The sequence below is a fragment of the Trichechus manatus genome, unplaced genomic scaffold (assembly GCF_000243295.1).
Source record: "Trichechus manatus latirostris isolate Lorelei unplaced genomic scaffold, TriManLat1.0 scaffold00102, whole genome shotgun sequence".
NCBI classification, from domain to species: domain Eukaryota; kingdom Metazoa; phylum Chordata; class Mammalia; order Sirenia; family Trichechidae; genus Trichechus; species Trichechus manatus.
In genome coordinates this window covers 8435992-8455473 of record NW_004444038.1, presented here as the reverse complement: position 1 = coordinate 8455473, position 19482 = coordinate 8435992, and positions in this window count along the sequence as shown.

Sequence of the window (19482 nt, the reverse complement as noted above, 5' to 3'; positions counted from 1 at the left end):
CCAAAGAAGACATTCAGGTGGCTAACAGACACATGAGGAAATGCTCATGATCATTAGCCATTAGAGAAACGCAAATCAAAACTACAATGAGATACCATCTCACCCCAACCAGACTAGCATTAATCCAAAAAGCACAAAATAATAAATGTTGGAGAGGCTGTGGAGAGACTGGAACACTTATACACTACTGGTGGGAATGTAAAATGGTACAACAACTTTGGAAATCGATTTGGCACTTCCTTAAAAAGTAGAAATAGAAGTCCCATACAATCCAGCAATCCTGCTCCTTGGAATATATCCTAGAGAAATAAGAACCATCACATGAATAGACATATGCACACCCATGTTCACTGTAGCACTGTTCACAATAGTAAAAAGATGGAAACAACATGGGTGCCCATCAATGGACGAACAGATATATTCACAAAATTACGGTATATTCACACAATGGAATACTGTGCAACGATAAAGAATAATAATGAATCCGTGAAACATCTCACAACATGGATGAATCTGGAAGGCATTATGCTGAGGGAAATTAGTCAGTTGAAAAAGGACAAATATTGTATGAGACCGCTATTATAAGAACTCAAGAAAAGGTTTAAACACAGAAGAAAACATTATTTAATGGTTACAAGTGTGGGAAGCGAAGGTTAGGGGAATTCATTAATTAGACAGTAGGCAAGAATTATCTTAGGTGTAAGGAAGGACACACACAATACAGAGGAAGTCAGCACAACTGGACTAAACCAAAAGCTAAGAAGTTTCTTGAATACAACCAAACACTTTGAGGGACAGAGTAGCAGGGGCAGGGGTCTGGGGACCATGCTTTCAGGGGACATCTAGGTCAACTGGCATAACAAAGTTTATTAAGAAAATATTCTGCGTCCCACTTTGGTGAGTGGTGTCCGGGGTCTTAAAAGCTTGCAAGCAGCCATCTAACATGCATCAGTTGGTCCCAACCCACCTGGAGCAAAGGAGAATGAAGAACACCAAAGACACAAGGAAAATATTAGCCCAAGAGATAAAAGGGGCCACATAAACAAGAGACTCAATCAGCCTGAGACCAGAAGAACTAGATTGTGCCCGGCTACCACCAATGACCACCCTGACAGAGAACACAACAGAGAGTCCCTGATGGAGCAGGAGCAAAGTGTGGTGCAGAACACAAATACACGTAAAAAGACCAGACTTAATGGTCTGAGACTGGAGGAACCCCAGAAGACCTGGTCCCTGTACTCTCTGTTAACCCAGAACTGAGACCATTCCCGAAGCCAACTCTTTGGACAAAGATTAGACTGAACTATTAAAGATAAAATAATACTCGTGAGGAGTGTGCTTCTTAGTTCAAGTAGATACACGAGACTAAATGGACAGCTTCTGTCTGGAGGCAGGATGCGAGGGCAGAAAGGGACAGGAGCTGGTTGAATGGATATGGGAAACCTGGGGTGGAAATGGGGAGTGTGCTGTCGCATTGTGGGGATTGCATCTAGGGTCACATAACAATGCGTGTATAAATTTTTGTATAAGAAATTAACTTGAGCTGTAAACTTTCACCTAAAGCAAAATAAAAAAATTAAAAAAGCAGAAAAGACCCTGCAGTTCAGCCACATCAACCTCTTCACTTTCACTCAATTCACAGATATTTTACAAAGGAGCTGCGATGGGTGCAACTCTGGGCAAGTTAAGTATGATTCCTGAGTCAAGGGAGCGCCTGGTCTAGATAAGAACATTGAGGAGCAGAGACAGGAAGCGATCACCTAAGAGGTCTTCAGAAAGGGGTCGGTGGCGGTGGTGGTTTCGTGTTCCTTTGGAACTATCAGCGACCGATGTGGCCTTCCAGCATATGGCAGGCAAGGGACCTGGCTGAGAGCTGGAGGACTCAGTCCCGGCCTCTGGCACGCACTGTAGCCTCCTCAGCCCCTACTGTGAAGCACACAGGTGCCTTACCCTTTCTTGCTCATCTTCAGTCAAATCTCTAATCACAAAACAATGTCATGTGGCCTAAAATTGTTTGCTCTTTAAGCCTTGGCTCTAATTGTGCCACAGAATCTTTATTCCCATGAAAAGACAGCCACCTAGCAGATAGGTGTGTAGACCTGGAGCTGTGACACCCTCAAGGGCGGTGGCCTCCTTTCCCCACAATCTTCAGGATCTCTGTGTTTCAGTCCAAAGAATAATGTGTACCAGACGCTCTGAGCATCACACGCTATAGATCTCCTACTGTTGTTAGAACTGCCTCCCTCCCACCAATGTGCCTGAGAGAGGCCATTCAAAAATTCTTCTTCTTGCCATAAGGTTCAGGAGGTCATTGTCTTCCACCTAGCCTAAGAAAGTCTTGAGTTTTAAGAAATTACATAGAAACGATCCTCATTAAGTGTGCTAACGATAACTGTTGTGTATAACAGTTTTCGGTGCTGTGGGAAGTTACAGGATGTGCTTCCACTGAGGGGAGGGGTCGTCTGTTTTCCTCGTTTGCAGAAAAAGCACGAAAGGAAATATTTCATTTTGATAAGCTCATTTAAGTAGAAAATTGTCTCACATGTACTGTATCATGAGTTATTTTTGAATAGGTCTTTGAATTGAAAACTAAAAGTACAAAGCCATAAATCTAATTATTTTCCCCCTTTAGCCCCTGTAGTTTAATATAAGAAGTGCCAACGTGCAAACAATGCAAAACATCAATGGAAATGACGTCTAATGGGGATAGAGAATATATCAAATAAAGGGAAGCCATTTAATAGGCTAATATCACATATTAAGCTTAAAAAACAGAAACTCGATCTGAATTCTGGGCTGAACGCATCCATCTGTCTAATTCTCTTGCTTTAAAAATTAAGCATTATTTAAATGTCTCTGAATGCTGCAATTGTTCAACCCCTAAGAAATAAAAAGATCAGAAGGGTTTCACACATTTTTAAGGTAAAATAAATAGCAGTCACAGGATATATCATTGATAGAATCTGCATCTGCTATTTACCCAGCACCTTCTTTCAGAAAAACATGACCTGCACTGGGGTGCAAGCTTTAATGCAGCATCCATCTCCCTTAACGTTATAAACACCACAATGAGAGCCTTTTATTTACCGGCAATAATGCACCCCTAAGTAACAGGAGCTTTGCCTGCAGGATCATCCTAGACGGGCCAGTTTTGCTCTGTTGGGTGGGTGAGAGGATGGGGGGGGTCAGTTTCTCCCTCGCACCAGGGACCACGTAGGAATTAGTGTGACTTTCTTGATCCTACACACAATAAAACAAGCCCCCAAAATGGTCCTTTCCCCTAAAATCTTCTGCACGTGTGTCACACGGCTCCAAGTATTAATCACTCCCTTATTTTACCAACCACGGGCAATCAAACAAATGTTCTTTTCAGCAGCTGTTTTTCATTAAAAAAAAAAAAATTGGAACTACTACAAGATATATTTCATAAAGACAAATAATTATTGTTTCAAGGGCCTTGATGACATAATTTACATCTCCTTCCCAGCTTAATGAAAAAAAAATGCACTTTTAAAACAATGCATTTGAAAGAGCTTTACAAACATTATCTAATAGCAAGTATTTTCACAGAACCAGGAGGGAAACGGACTTGGCCAAGGCCACACAACAGTGTACTTACTCCACATTGTCAGATACGGAGCATCAGATTCTTATATTTTTCCACAGATAAATTCTAAACAGCAAAATGTAAAGGAGAGATTACATCCTAGAAGCCTTGAGACTTTGCAAATAACACCTCCTGGGCTGACACACATGTAGTTCAGAAGGGGAATCCCAGGATTTCCTAACCAGGAAACATGGATGGAATGGTTTAAAAAATGTGACTTCATCCAGGTAGAGAACATGCTTGGAAGAGATGTTCAGCCTCCGTTAGTAATAGGAGCAGATACTTGCTTCTTTTGTAACTGATTCAAGAAAAGAAATGGATTTTGGACATATACTTCTAAATATAATGGACAGAGAAGGAGAGATGGGGGTGGGGAGAGGCAAGAAGAAGCAGGGACAGGTTAAGACCAGAAGTATTTCTATATTGTAAACATCCAAAATTTTAAATAGGAAATGGTAAAGTTTATCAAAATAATTCCAAAACTGCTTTGGGGATATAATGTATAAAAATAAAGATGAACTTTTTGGTTGCATGCTGTATCCAACAAACGGACCGTCTGACAAGTGAGGAATCTCAGGATCACAATGATGCCGACCCATACCATCTCCACTTCTTACTCCTTTCCTTCCACACAAGCCCTGTGCCTCGAGCCCAAAGAAGCTGTCTGAGTGTCTGCCCCCTGCTTTGTAGAAATAAAAGGTGTGTAGTCTTGAAACTATTGAAGAAATCTGAATTTGTAATTTAAAAGCTCCAGAGAAAGACATCACCACACCCAGATGGTTTCACTGGAGAGTTTTACAAACATTTAAAGAACAATTAACCTCTTCCAAATAAAGAAGAGGAAGGAACACTTCCTGATAGACTTTATGAGGCTCCTATTACCCTGTCACCAAAATCAGACAAAAGCAAAACTGTGTACCAATTTCTGTCATAAATTTAGGTATAAAAATCCTCAAAAAATATTAGGAACTCAAATCCAGGAATGTATAAAAAGAATAATGCACCATGACTAAGTGGGATTTATTCCAGGGATGCAAAGCTGACTCAACAGTCAGTAATCAATCAATGTAATTCATCATATCAATAAGCTAAAGAAAAACCATATGATCATATTAACTATTGCAGAAATAACACTGCACAAAATACATTACCCATTTATGATAAATACTGTCAGCAAACCAGGAACAAAGGGGGACTTCCTACACCTTATAAAGAACACCTATGAAAAACCTAGAGTTAACATGATACATAATGGTAAAAGGATAAATACTTTCCCCTAAGTCTGGGAAAAAGGAAAGGATGTCTGCTCTTCCCTGCTTACTCAGCCTAACACTAGAAGTTCTACTAAAGCAAGTTGCACTAAAGCAAGAAAACGAAATAAAAGGCATATGGATTGGAAAGAAGAAATAAAACAGTCTCTATTTGCAGATGACACAACTGTCTATGTAGAAAATTCCAAGAAATCTACAAAACACTAGAATAAGTAAATTCAAAAGGGTGACAGGATACAAGATAAACATACAGAAATTAATTGTGTTTCTATATCCAACAACGAACAGGGCAACCGAAACTAAAAACACGGTACCGTTTACAACTGCTCCAAAGAAAATTCTTAGGTATAAATCTAACAAAACATGTACAGGATCTGTACACCGAAAATTGCAAAAGGATGTTGAAATAAATAAAAGAAGACCTAAATACTGTATTTTTTAAGCCAATAAAGTGCACCTTCTATGTCTGTTTGCCAACCGTGCCCTCCCTCTGTGAGGTATGTTTGTAAGCATGCTATGCTAAGTTTTTTTTAAAGCAACATGTACAAAAAAAAATTGGCATAGAAGCACTTATAGAAATATCTCACAGGGGGAGGGCGTGGTTGGTAAACAAACATAGAGGGAAAAAAAAAAAAAAAACTGTTGCCCTTAAGTCTATTCTGACTCATAGTGACCCTACAGGACAGAGTAGAACTGTCCCACAGAGATCTGAAAGAAAGGATGGTGAATTCAGATTGTCAACCTTTTGGTTAGCAGCTGAGCTCTTAACCACTGCACCACCAGGGCTCCAGCAAACATATTGTATGATAGAAAGAGTCTAGATTGACACTACATTTATGTATCTTGATTGTGGTAGTAGTTACATTAAGGCACCCATGTGATAAAATTGCACAGAACATACACACACACACACACACACACATATATATACACCAAAACTGTCTTAGTTATCTTGTATTGCTATAACAGAAATACCACAAGTGGATGGCTTTTACAAAGAGAAATTTAGTCTGTCATAGTCTAGGAGGCTAGAAGCCCAAATTCAGGGTGCCAGCTCCAGGGGAAGGTTTTCTGTCTCTGTCGGTTCTGGAGTAAGATCCTTGTCATCAATCTTTCCCTGGTCCAGGAGCTTCCCAGCGCAGGGACCTCGGGTCTACAGGACACACTGTTCTCCTGGCTCTTGTTTCTTGGTGGTATGAGGTCCCCGTGTTTCTCTGCTCACTTCTCTCTTTTATATCTCAAAAGAGATTGGCTTAAAACACAATCTAATCTTGTAGACTGAGTCTCATCAATATAACTGCTGCTAATCCCATCCCATTAATATCATAGAGATAGATTTACAACACATAGGAAAATCACATCAGATGACAAAATGGTGGACTATCACACAATACTGGGAATTATAGCCTAGCCAAGTTGATAGATATTTGGGTGGGGCACAATTCAATCCATAACAAAAAAAAACTAGACCCATTGCCGTTGAGTTGATTCTGACTCATAGAGATCCTATAGGACAGAGTAGAACTGCCCCATAGGGCTTCCAAGGAGCAGGTGGTAGATTCAAACTGCCGACCTTTTAGTTAGCAGACGACTTCTTAAACACTGTGCCATCAGGGCTCCATATGTATATATACTTATATATACACATGGAGTCCCTGGGTGGCACAGTTAAGCACTGGGCCACTAAATGAAAGGTTAGTGGTTCAATTCCACCCAGAGGTGCCTAGAGAGAAAGGCCTGGCAATCTACTTCCAAAAAATCAGCCATTGAAAAATGCTACAGAGCACGGTTCCACTCTGACACACATGGGATTGCCATGAGTCAGAACTGACTCCATGGCAACTAGTTTGTGTTTGTGTGTGTGTGTGTGTGTGTGTGTGTGTGTGTGTGTATGCATATGCATGTGTATATATGTATGTATAAGTATACACAGGAGCCCTGGTGGCGCAGTGGTTAAGAGCTTGGCTACTGTCTTAGTCATCTAGTGCTGCTATAACAGAAATACCACAACTGGATGGTTTTAACAAAGAGAAGTTTATTTCCTTACAGTAAAGTAGGCTAAAAGTCCAAATTCAGGCTGTCAGCTCCAGGAGAAGGCTTTCTCTCTGTCAGCCTTCTCATCGTTTCCCCGGACTAGCAGCTTCTCTGCACAGCAACCCAGGATCCAAAGGACACGCTCTGCTCCTGGCACTGCTTTCTTGGTGGTATGAGGTCCCCCTGTCTCTCTGCTTGTTTCTCTCTTCTATATCTCAAGAGATTGCCTCAGTATACAATCCAGTCTTGTAGATTGAGTCCTGCCTCACTAACACAACTGCCGCCCATCCTCCCTCATTAACATCATAGAGGCAGGATTTACAACATATAGGAAAATCACACAATACCAGGAATCATGGCCCAGGCAAACTGATACACACATTTTTTTGGGGGGAGGACACAATTCAATCCATGACAGCTGCTAACCAAAAGATCGGCAGTTCAAATCCACCAGCCACTCCTGGGAAACCCTGTGGGGTACTTCTACTCTCTCCTAAAGGGTCGCTATGAGTTGGAATTGACTCAACAGCAAGCGTTTTTTTAGGGGGGTTATGTGTATATATACGTATATATACATATGAATGCATATATATTATGCATTATGAATTGTGTATAATATATACGCATATACATAACTAGTGCAGTTTGCATAACCATTTACGCACTGAAGACCAATCTGAATGAGAGTCACCATGTTTACTCAGAAGTTCCCTAACTCCATAGTCTTGTCCTTGAACCTCCTAAGCCCTTGATTTATGTCTCCCTTAGCTGCCTTCCTGGTCAGGACAGTAACAAGTACTTGAAGTTAACAGACTCTTGGCTGACCGACCACCAGTCCCCCACCCATGCTGGGGTGGGTCGAACACAAGATTAAATACAGCTTAGATTACAAGATGAGACCCTGGGACTACAAGTCATTTTAAAACTGTTCATAGAACATAACTAAATACATAGCTGACAGAAAAGCACCCTCAGTAAAGCCAGAAAAGAAAGAATATTTCTTAAATTGCTACACAATTCCGTAGAAATTTCCTTAATTTTACATCTCATACGACTCAGAATTCAACATGGATGGTGGCCCCTGGGCTCACTGTCTGCTGTTTTGTTCGGCTCATAAACTTTTCTTTAAAGACCTGTGTTTGGACATGTCTGTGTGGGATGTGAGAAAGAGAATCATCTTTGGGTATGAATGAGCTAAATGAGAAGAGCAAGGAGGGGGAAGGAAAAAATTAAAAAAAAAAAAAAAGAGCGAGGCGGAGCGATGATACAGGCGAATGAAGGACTCAGCTGACCTCCCAGTCCTGAACCCCCGCCAGGCTCCTCCAAAGGACAGCCTCCATTAGCTTCAAAGGGGGCTGGGCACGGGGCTGAGCTCTGTGGGACACGGAGGAAGATAAGAAACAGGCCTGAAGAGGGGACGGCAGCACATCAATGACTGCAGGACTGACCTGTGACCACCCCACCTGGCGCACACTGAGGGGCTAACAGGCTCTGTATCACTGCAAGCTGCCCCATGCCGGAGCCCAGAGGCGTTTGCACCAGAGGGTCATACGCGCGGCACTTTGATGGCCATGCCCGCGGGGCAGCCGGGGGCTTAAACACACAAGGATAATAAGAAGAAACAAAAGCGTCAGGCCAGAGAGGAAAACGGAAATCCAGAGGTCCCCAGCCAACCTTTGGGCTCTTCCCTCCCCGGCTACCCTGGCCCCTCCTCAGGTTAAATCTGACTCAATCCTAAAGTGTCACTGCAGAAGGAAAAAAAGAAGGGTCCAAAGCACTATCAGAGGAAGAGGTGACAAAGTGGGATCAAAAAGTACCGTGACCTGATCTGTTTTCTCGCTAATTAGGCCCTTCCTCCAAGTCGTTAGGTGTCTAGAGGACTAAAAGGAAGTGCATCTTTGCACAAACGCACAGAAACTCTGTTTACATCGTTTTTGATCCTCCGTTGTCTTTGCTGAGTGTTGTATACCTTTCTTATGGTTCAATATTTACCAGAGAACTGCAGAATTAAAAGAGATCCCACGGTTACACAAGACAACATAATTATAAGGGTCAACTTGATAAGACATATAATCTTCAGAATCCTGCAGGTTTGCCTAATAAAATATTTATATCAGTCACTGTTGGACACCCAGAGAGCGTGATGTAAATGACTTCTCAACCCTAATTTTCAGCGTGTGTAAAAATGTCACACACACCCCATATGTACCAGAGGAAATGTCTATTTAACCAAGAAGGGTCCCTTTTTCTCACAAAAGAGCAACACTAAATATTACTAAGAAACAATGACTTCGATATCAAGCTTGAATTCAATTTATTTTATAAATCTGGAAGAAGCTATGCCTTTTATTAGTTATGTTTTATAAAGGAAGCCTATGGAAGAAACCTGATTTCTGCCCTTCCAAGAGTCCTTGGCCCCAAGTTCAGTTCAGGAGCATTTAAGAAGGCTTAGCACCATAGTTTTTATTCCCTACCAACATTTTTTGTTTTTTTAAAACACAACATCAGCATTTCCTTTTGAATGTAGTCATAATCAAGCATTTTAAAAAGAATAAAACAATATTAATAACACAAATAAAATGTAATAGTTATATTATTTCGCTACTTGGTTTTAAAATGTGAATTTTCTTGAGTTATTTTATTGAAAACATTCTTTTGGCTCTGGGGATATTATTATGCAAATTGTTTCTGCCTACATAGAATCCAAGCACTTAGAGTTGGCATGTGCCTCAGAAATTATTTAATGCACGCTTCTTTGCATTCTACTACAGAGAGATCTACGGCCTTCGGAAGTTAAGGGACTTCCCTCAAGTTAGGGGAAACCCGGTAGACCCCCCAGACCCAGCTCTTTCTCTACAAGCTGTAGAGTTTGATATAAATCATTATTTAAACTCTCAGAACTTCATCTTCTTCACCTATTAAATGAGGTTAGTATGATGGTTTCCAAAATTATTGTACTAGAAGTTCTAGTAGGTGTGTTTCTTAATCTACAGCATCACAACCATTACTACAACTAGGACTAAGTCTGTAACACTAACAGGAGACAAGGAATAAAGCTTGCGGGTCTTGATCTCTATTAAAAATAAATCTGTAACAGAGCAGGACAACTCTCTATCCTACGTGAAAAATAAAATAAAGCAACAACAAATTCTTTTTTTAATTTATGTAGTGTAATTTTTCTTCAGCCTATTTATTTCTCCAATTTGTCATTTTATAAAGATCACTTTGGCATTTGGGGGCTGCTCACAATAAGGTAGCATTAAATCTGATTTACAAAAATATGAAAACATTTCCATACGTTTAAGTCATGGAGCCCTGGTGATGCAATGGTTAGAAGCTTGGCTGCTAACCACAAGGTTGGCAGTTCGAATCCACCAGGCGCTCCTTGGAAACCCTATGGGGCAGTTCTACTGTGTCCTATTGCTACAAGTCGGGATCGACTTCACGGCAACAGGTTTGGTTTTGATGTGTTTTTTTTTTTTCTTTTAAGTCATAAGAAGCTCACTAAAATTACAGCCTCGGGAGAGAATCGGTAGTAACTCCTTTCTTCTAAAAACAGGGATGAAAATGTCTATATATGTGTGGTTTTCCAATTGTTGAACATACTCTAGCACGCTTCGTCATTTGTTGCCCTTTAGCTCATCAAACCGTCCCCACATACTCTCTTGTAATCAGCATAGTAACAGCGTGCGTGCCTTCACTTCAGAGCCTTTCTCTGACTCTTCAGCCAGCTTTCCTCAGCATCACACTGAACGCCCCCAATTCACAGATTCATAAAAATAGAGGCAGAAGGAAGCAACTCCCTCATAAAACCCTGAAACGGAAGTATGCGGCTGGATTAGAAAAGAAAACATTACCTGGTCTTGTGAAACATTTTATTTTTAATGAAAAAGAAACAGTCGATTCAAATGAAGGTGCCAACTGTGTTCTTATGTGCTGTTTCTGTTAAACTTCCAGATCCAGGACCATGCATTTGGGTGCTCTATGATGGGCACTGGATAAATTATTACTCATGAAATGGTCATAAACAAAATTGTTGTTTTTGTTAGATGCTGTCGAGTCGGTTCTGACTCATAGCGACCCCACGTACAATAGAATGATACCCTGCCCGGTCCTGCGCCAGCCTCATAATCATTGCCACGTTCGAGCCCATTGTTGCGGCCACTGTCAATCCATCCCCTTCAGGGTCTTCCTCTTTTTCCCTGACCCTCTACTTTACCAAGCATGATGACCTTCTCCAGGGACTGGTCCCTCCTGATAACATGTCCAAAGTGAGACAAAGTCTCTCCATCCTTGCCTCCCATCAAATAAGAGACCATTATTTGATGGAAGTTGTGAGCTGTTTTCTATTTGAGCGCATCTTCTCAATGGTGTGGCTGGTCCTACCGAAAAATCTACAGAGCTTAGATAAAGGCAAGAGCTGTCTACACCTACAGTCCCCACGTAGGAGAAGATAATGATGCCATTTGTCAGGTGAAAAAATGGAGGCCTAGAGGGAGTAAATAACTTATCCCAGGTCACACAGCTAGTCAGTGACAGCCACGATTCGAACAAACTGTTCTTCACTAAGCTGCAAAGCTAATCGCCTCAGCAGGGTCGCAAAGATATGAGACACTGGAGAAGCAGTAGGCTTAACCAAAATACTAATCTTGTGGTTGTTTTTAAAATAGTCTCTAAACTCCAGGATTTTGCAGTATATTTCCAAGAAGCTGATCTGAAAACGAGGAGCCAGTATAGCTTGCCAACAGCTTTATCATACTATCTGCAACTTTTAAAGAAGAGGGGTCAGGTAGCAGAAAACATACATGGGTTCCAAATTTTCCTCAATTTGATGTTCTTTCTCAGTTTGAGAAACTGTCAGTATAGAGAAAAGTGTTTCTTGTTCTTAAGTAGTGCTACTAATTATTAATCACAAGTAAATGAACTTCCAACCCATGGTGACGCCATGGGTATCATACTAGAAGTGTGCTCCATCGGGTTTTTTGGAAGTAGATCACCAGGCTTTTCTTCCAAGGCACCTGTGGGTGGACTTGAACCTCTAATCTTTGGGTTAAAAGCTGAGAGCATTAACTGTTTGCGCCAGCCAGGGACTCCAAATAACAACTAACATATTACTAGCCGATAATTTTACTGAATCTCTGAAGTCATGAAAATAGGTGCTCCCCATTACCTATAGCTAGAATTGGGCCCACAGATCAGCACAGGACTCATCACGGCAAATCCTTGCCAAGTACGTGGCTGCTGCAGCAGACAGGGAAATTTTTAATTGGCAGTGGGTGCATTGCGGGCATCTTCCACCTGCCTTCTCTAAATTCTGGCAGAAATGTTGAGGAGGAGAAAGACAGAGAGACACGGGAAGATCCTCGGTGTCAATGAAATACCCCATAATGCTAAAGACAGGAGGGAAAAAATACATACCAGCAAACACTTCACTAGGAGAAAGGAAGTGCGAAAAAGTTGTGCTCTAAAAGCATAAAGCAGAAGAGATCTTTAAATCTCCTCCTCTCTACGTGCATAGGAAATTCCAGTTCTGTTCATCTCACATAGTTAAACACATAACAGGAAAAAGTGATTTTTTTTTTTATCTTAAACTTTGGTAACACACTCTCTAATATCTTTCTGAACCATCTTTTGTTGAATGAATTTACAATTTATAAAACTTACTTTGTAATTCTGTCTGCACTTGGAGATGCTATCAGATGATCATATTGCTAAAATACAATGTGTTAAATTTAACATGACAGCAATTTTGTTATTTAATTCAAGCCACCGTAAATTGCTGTAGCATTAGGGAAAAACCATTAGTTTATGCCTTTTGCTTATGTTCATTCTTTCTTCTCTTTCTAATCCAAAGAAATGGCTGTAATGACTTGCTAATAAAGAGAGAAATAGGGATAATCCCAGCTCATTCAAAGATTGCATATTCAGAAAAGATCCAGTTCTGATTCCATGAAGATGTAAAGCAGGCTGCATTAGCCACGGAGACCAGGAGGTTCTGGGATATGGTTGCCGCTGACACCCTCTAGTTGAGCCTGGTCTGGTCTAAAACAGTCAAGATTGTAAAATGCTGGAATTGCTAGTAAACCACGAAGTGTAAGAAAGCCACTAGTGGAACATAACCTGTGATTTCCCAGCTCATGGCTTCTTCAACGTTTCAAAGCCTCAGGTTCGACCCCTGAAGCTGATTTGGTTAACCAACGCACTCTCCATACCTGACCACTCCCAAAGCCACTGGCAGTATCTGGAGGATCCGAGCACTCTTGCTTCTAAAGGCCCGCCTCACGTCATTTCAAGCATATTGACATACCCACATATTCCACATTAGAACATAGCTTTTTACTTTACAATTTTTTGAAGGATTTTGTAATAATTCTTTTGAGAGACAGCATGGAATGATGGTTAAGAACTATGTTAAAATCCCAGCTCCACTTTTATGAGATATGTGACCCGGAACAAGTTAATTGGCATCTCTCTGCCTCATTTATAAAATAGAAATAATATTAGTACTTATAACATGGGTTAATATCATAAGTGAATTAATACATATAAGGACTTAGAAAAGTGCTGGGCACTATGTAGGTGTTCTTTTGTGTTGTTGGTTGGCAACAAATAACTCATTTAATTTATAATTGGCTGTGCTGCCTCGTGTTGGAGTGGTTAAGCACTCAGCTGCTAACCAAAAGGTCGATGGTTGGAACCCACCAGCAGCTCCCCGCGAGAAAATGTGGCAGTCTGCTTCTGTAAAGATTTACAGCCTTGGAAACCCTACGGGGCAGTTCTATTCGGTCGCTATGAGTCGGAATTGACTCAACGGCAGTGGGTTTATGCTGTCTTGGCAGTTACTATGCACACTTAGGGATTCTTGGTAAATAAGAAAATTTAACTTATACATTATTTCCAAATGTAATGCAATTTTGAGGATAAAATTTATATTTAACCATTAATGGATTTGACATGTTTTTGAAACAATTAAAATTTTTCTAAATTTCAATTTTGTAGTTTTCTCATCACATATTGGATACATTGAATTTTTTTTCCTATCTCAAATATCTTCATGGATTTATGAAAAGCTCATAGGATCCAAAGGAGTCCCTGAGCGCTGCAAACAGTTAACATGCTCAGCTGCTAACCAAAAGGTTGGAGGTTTGACTCTATCTAGAGGTGCTTGGAAGAAAGGCCTGGCAATCTACTTCTGAAAAATCATCCATTGAAAGCCCTATGGAACACAGCTCTACTCTGACGCAATAGACTCAAGGGCAGTTTTAATAGGTCCCAGGAGCTGTGCCTGGAGCGCTTATCAAATAAAGCAACCCCAGTTACGTTCGACGTGTGTGGGAAAGATGCAGGCTGGCAGTTCCCGAGAAGTTTTCAAGCTCCAAGCTTTGGTACATTTCCTCTTATTTGTAACCCAAGCCTTCGCCTATGTCGACTTCACTAATTCCACACAGCCTCCTTCCCGCTCTTCCCACGGGGCAAGCAGCTAGGACAGTTGTCCCTCCATCCCAAATTACCTCTTACTAGTGGTGTTTCTGGAAACCCTGGTGGCACAGTGGTTAAGAGCTTGGCTGGTAACCAAAAGGTCGGCAGTTCTAATCCACCAGCTGCTCCTTGGAAACCCTATGGGGCAGTTCTACTCTGTCCTATAGGGTCGTATGAGTCGGAATCGACACGACCCTAACCAGTTAGTGGTATTTCTCAGAGCCCTGGTGGCGCAGTGGTTAAGTGATACGGCTGCTAACCAAAAGGCCGTCAGTTCAAATCCACCAGCCGCTCCTTGGAAACCCTATGGGGCAGTTCTACTCTGTCCTCTAGATGGGTCAGAAAGGACGACGGGTTAATAGTGTTTCTTATTATAATATCATTAACATAAAGACAGGGCCCTATACCTCATGCCTCTCCTGTCCAGTTTAGTCTCTGTAGGACTGTCTAACCCATTTGAATTCAGTTGTTTGTTTTTTACCTCGGGCCTTTTTATCTTGTCTGCATCTCCCTATCTTGTTGACTAATAAATGTTCTTCGCAATGCAATCACTTAACGTATTATTTCTTCTAACAAAACACAAATTTTTAAAAAGAACTAAAAACTTACTACATAATCATTCTTCACCTTTATGCAAAAATATCTCTTACCAAACGTATTCTACATCTAATACTTAATATATAATCTTATTACATATTAATATACTCCATGGATATATTAAAATATTAATGTAACCATCTTAATATATTAAACTGAACATATAATACTTAATATAAATCCTCCTGAAAAAAAATTCTATTAAAAAATATCTATTTCTCTTCTAACTGAGGTTGCCTGTCAGTTTATGACTATGAGACAGTCCATGTCACTTTCTCATGTCCTCCTGTAAATGCTGCTTGCGGAGGTCAGAAGGGTACGAAATATCATGTGGCACTGGATGGCCCAGTGATTAGCGATTACCGGGGAGAAGTAGTGAGCTGAATTAATTGGTTGCTGACATATGGACACTGACAGACATCCATTACCTTATAATGGACACTAATGTACAAAGAAAAGCTCCAAGGCAAATTGGCCCTTCAGTGCCTGCTGCTAGCAGAGTATCTTAAGTGCAAGTCCACGGGAAGATGTTGGGAGTCTAACAGAATTACCAGTGGCTTTGATATCAGCTATCCAAATAAATGTCCATCCGACAGATACCCAAAATCCCCCTCTTAGCAGACTTGTTTTCTTCCTTCTACGGTTAATCAACATACAGTCCCTTACCTACCTAATGCCATGTGCGTTTCTGAGAAGATGCACATTGAGGTCAATGATTTTCAGACTCTTAGCAATCCGCACCCACCTGTGTAAGAATTTCAAGGTTCCCTAGAACTAGGAAGCATTTACAGAGAAAATATTTTTCTCAGCTCATCCCAAAAGAGTAATTTCTCATCCCTTTCTTCTGTCCATGAATGGAGCTCTCATGCCTTTAGACTCCTCACCCTCAGATATCTGGGCCCTAAAAGTAAATAAAACTGAATCCACTGTTTTTTTCAGTGTTTTCGAAAGTTGAAATATATACATACATACATGCAAATATATATCCATCCCTACTGCTAATGATGATGGTTTCTGATAGACTCCTGTGGCTTCATGTTGAAGAAAGTGCTAGGAAGTGATAGAGAAGCTGGTCAAACAGAACATGACCTTCCTCTCTAGAATTTACGTTCTGAGATTAAAATACACAGCAGAACAGTACAGGACTTGACAACAGGACCACGTGGTATTGTTATTAGCTGGTTAAGGGAGGCAGCTATTTACATATACGCATAATTCTACCTAGCTAGCTATCTAATAGTAATTATAAACTTTTCTGAAGTTCTTTGCGTCCTGATCTTTCAGGGCCCCTTTCTCCCACGGATAGTGGCTTTGCAGCTACTGAAAATGAGGAAATAACGAGGTCTCAAAGGAGAGTGTCGTAGATCTGGGTGACAGAACAGAGGAGAAGAGTCAGTAAGTTTACAGGATGTAAAACTGTAGGGGAAAACTAGAGAAGCCAAGTTTGTTTGCCACCAGGAAATCCTGAGTGTGTTCCGGACTGCTGCCATGTAGTTGTCTCCAGCCAGCTTCTCAAAGCTTTCATTACGCAGCACACTGGCGCAATGGTGTGACAGTGGTAGCCCGGTAGACAGCAGAGAGGCAGAAGTAGTGTTAAAGGTCTCTATTTCTACCCTGTACCCAACAACATTACTTGAATCTTCACTGGCAGTTTTAAGCCCCACATTTGTAGCAGTCCTGCTATGAAGTAATGGGCAGACATGCCATCACAAATATCTCTATTCTCCAGAAAAGAACCATCTCTTCATTACCTAACAGTGTCTTTTCAGAGGCTTTGCAGTCAACCAATGGATCATAGCCTCCAGGCCTCCCTCACATAGGTGCCTATAGCTCAACCCACAAAGACTGCATCTCATATCCCTGAGTCAGACAGCTAAGGACCACTTAGCTGTGTTTCCACCCCCTTTTATTCTTCCTGACAACTTCACTCAACCCCTTGTTAGGCTGGTCCCCCTGCTCCAACTCCTGAGCGTTCTCCTGACTTAGGAAGGGTTTCCTTTCACCCTCCCTGCCATCCTTCCAAACCCAACCTCTTTCCATCTCCAAAAACATCTTCTTAAAATTATTCTTCACAATTACTCCTTTCTTTCCCCCTCTAATTTGCAAGAAGTGACATGTTTCTTATTAAAAAGAAAAAAATGCAAGCAGAATCAAGTTCTGAAGTCAAGATAAATGAGTTAGGACCTCAGCTGTCACCAGCTCTCTGTAGGGATCGGAACAAATGAATGACTTAACCACTCCAGGCTTCATTTTCCTCTTCGTAAGAGGAAGCACTGTGTGAACTCTGGGGGCCGTATGAAAGCTGTGACTCTGCTGGCTGTAGAAATGACAGGGAGTCTACATTAGTCTGCATGACAAGAAGTCAACGGATCCGCCAGTTACAACCTAGAAGTGTAAAGAAAACTAACAGGACAAATGGGTAGGGGGCGTTTTCCAAATAGTCCCAGTCTGATTTTTCATTTTCCATGATAGAGTCTAGTTTGCATGGGAACATGGGAAGTGACAAATTCCATTCTTTTTCATTTTCCTCGGACTTCCTATATCAGGTTCCTCAATGTCTTCATTCCAAACCAAAGAGAGAAGCGAAACACCGCTCTATGGTCACACCTGTTTTGGTGTGCCACACTCTTATTTCACACACATACTGTTTTCATCACACTCACACCATCTTGGGCTCTCCCGCTTTCCGTCGTCTCTCCTGCATCTGATAATGGTCACTTTACACATCGGTGTGGGGGTCACATCCATGGCTTTCTAGGAGAAAGGAATCTGGGTCCTCACAGATAGAAGGACCCCCTTCTATCTGATTCACTTGTTCTCTAAGCCTTCAGGACATCAGGAGTTTCATTAGGGAGAATTTGAAAGTACCACTCAAGGAAGGACCTTTCAAGAGAGAGTACGGAATGGGGAAAAACTTTTAGTCTTGTAGGCTGGAGAAAAGATGTAGAGGGAAGCTAGACCCAGGACGTTTGTCTTCTAGTGTGTATGTGAACATGTCTGTGCTTGTGAGAGATATGAAGACAGACGGAGGGAGAAGGACAAGGAGGGCAATGGGGAGAGCAATGGAAGGGGAAACGAGAGAGACGATTCAGTTGTAGAAAAGTTAGAGAAAACAGTCAACAATGCTGTTTAGAGACATCAATAAAATAACAAAGAAAAGAAAAATGGAGGAAACTTGGTTTGGCTTTGTAATAGTATACTAATTACTGTCATTTCCGAGAGCTGTTTACAATTTATGGCTAATTACTATAAGCAAAATGACTATTATGCACATCATTAATATGTGTTGAATTAGGTTTTATTTGATTAAAGAACAAAACTCTGATCCTCTATGTTTGGTTATTAGCCGTTACATAATATAGTTATCTCTTCAGATTTGAAAACGTTAAATAAAATCATTAAATGGGGATCAGGATTGGGAGTAAAGTAACATTCAGTAACACGGGTTCCTGTAGGAAGAATTAAAAGATAAACATTTTGCAAGACTTGGGAAGAAGTTATTTCCCTGTGGAATCTTCCTGTTGGGTATCTAAGTTTGGACCCATGTGCAGAGAATGAAAGGATCCACAGAAGGTGGGCATATTACAACATATTGCAACCCAGGTTTAGAGGCTGACAGAACAGGGTTTGGATCCCACTTCTGCTACTGCTTATTAATTCTGTTAGGGTAAAATATTTAACCCTTGTTAGACTAACTTCCTTATCCTTTAAAATGAGGATAATATTGTTTACCTGGCAGGATTTTTCTGGAGATTATAGTAAGACATTGTTTAACAGAATCTTACACACTTTGAGGAATCTAATAGCTGCTTACTAAAGATCTATCCTCTATCTTTTTTATATACTATATAATATACCTTACTTTTATGCAAAGGATGCATGTGTTATCCTTTTTTTTGCCAACCATGCCCTCCCCCCGTGAGGTATTTTCATAAGCGTGCTATGCTAATTTTTTTTACAATGTTGCTGTAAAAAAAATTCACGTAGCACGCTTATGAAAATACTTCAAGGTGGGGAGAGAGCACGGTTGGCAAAAAAAAGTATAACGTGCACATTATTTGTGTAAAGCTGTTGTATGCATTGGGGAGTCCCTGAGTGGCACAAATGGTTAAGCTCTCAGCTACTAACTGAAAAGTTGGCGGTTCAAATCCATCCAGAGACACCTAGGAAGAAAGTCCTGGCAATCTGCTTCTGAAAGAGCACAGCCATTGAAAACTACGGAGCACAGGTCTACTCTGAAACACATGGGGTTGCCATGAGTCAGAATCGACTTGATGGCAACTGGTTTTTGGATTATGTATTTTGGATACAAAATTGTTAGTGATTAAAAAATTAGAGAGAGGGAAAATCTGAAATACTTGGAAATTTTAAAGGAATTAGAGTTGCTAATCAGACAACTCTGCTAACCAAAAGGTCGGCAGTTGGAATCCACCAGCCACTCCTTGGAAACCCTATGGGGCAGTTCTACTCTGTCCTGTAGGGTCACTGTGAGTC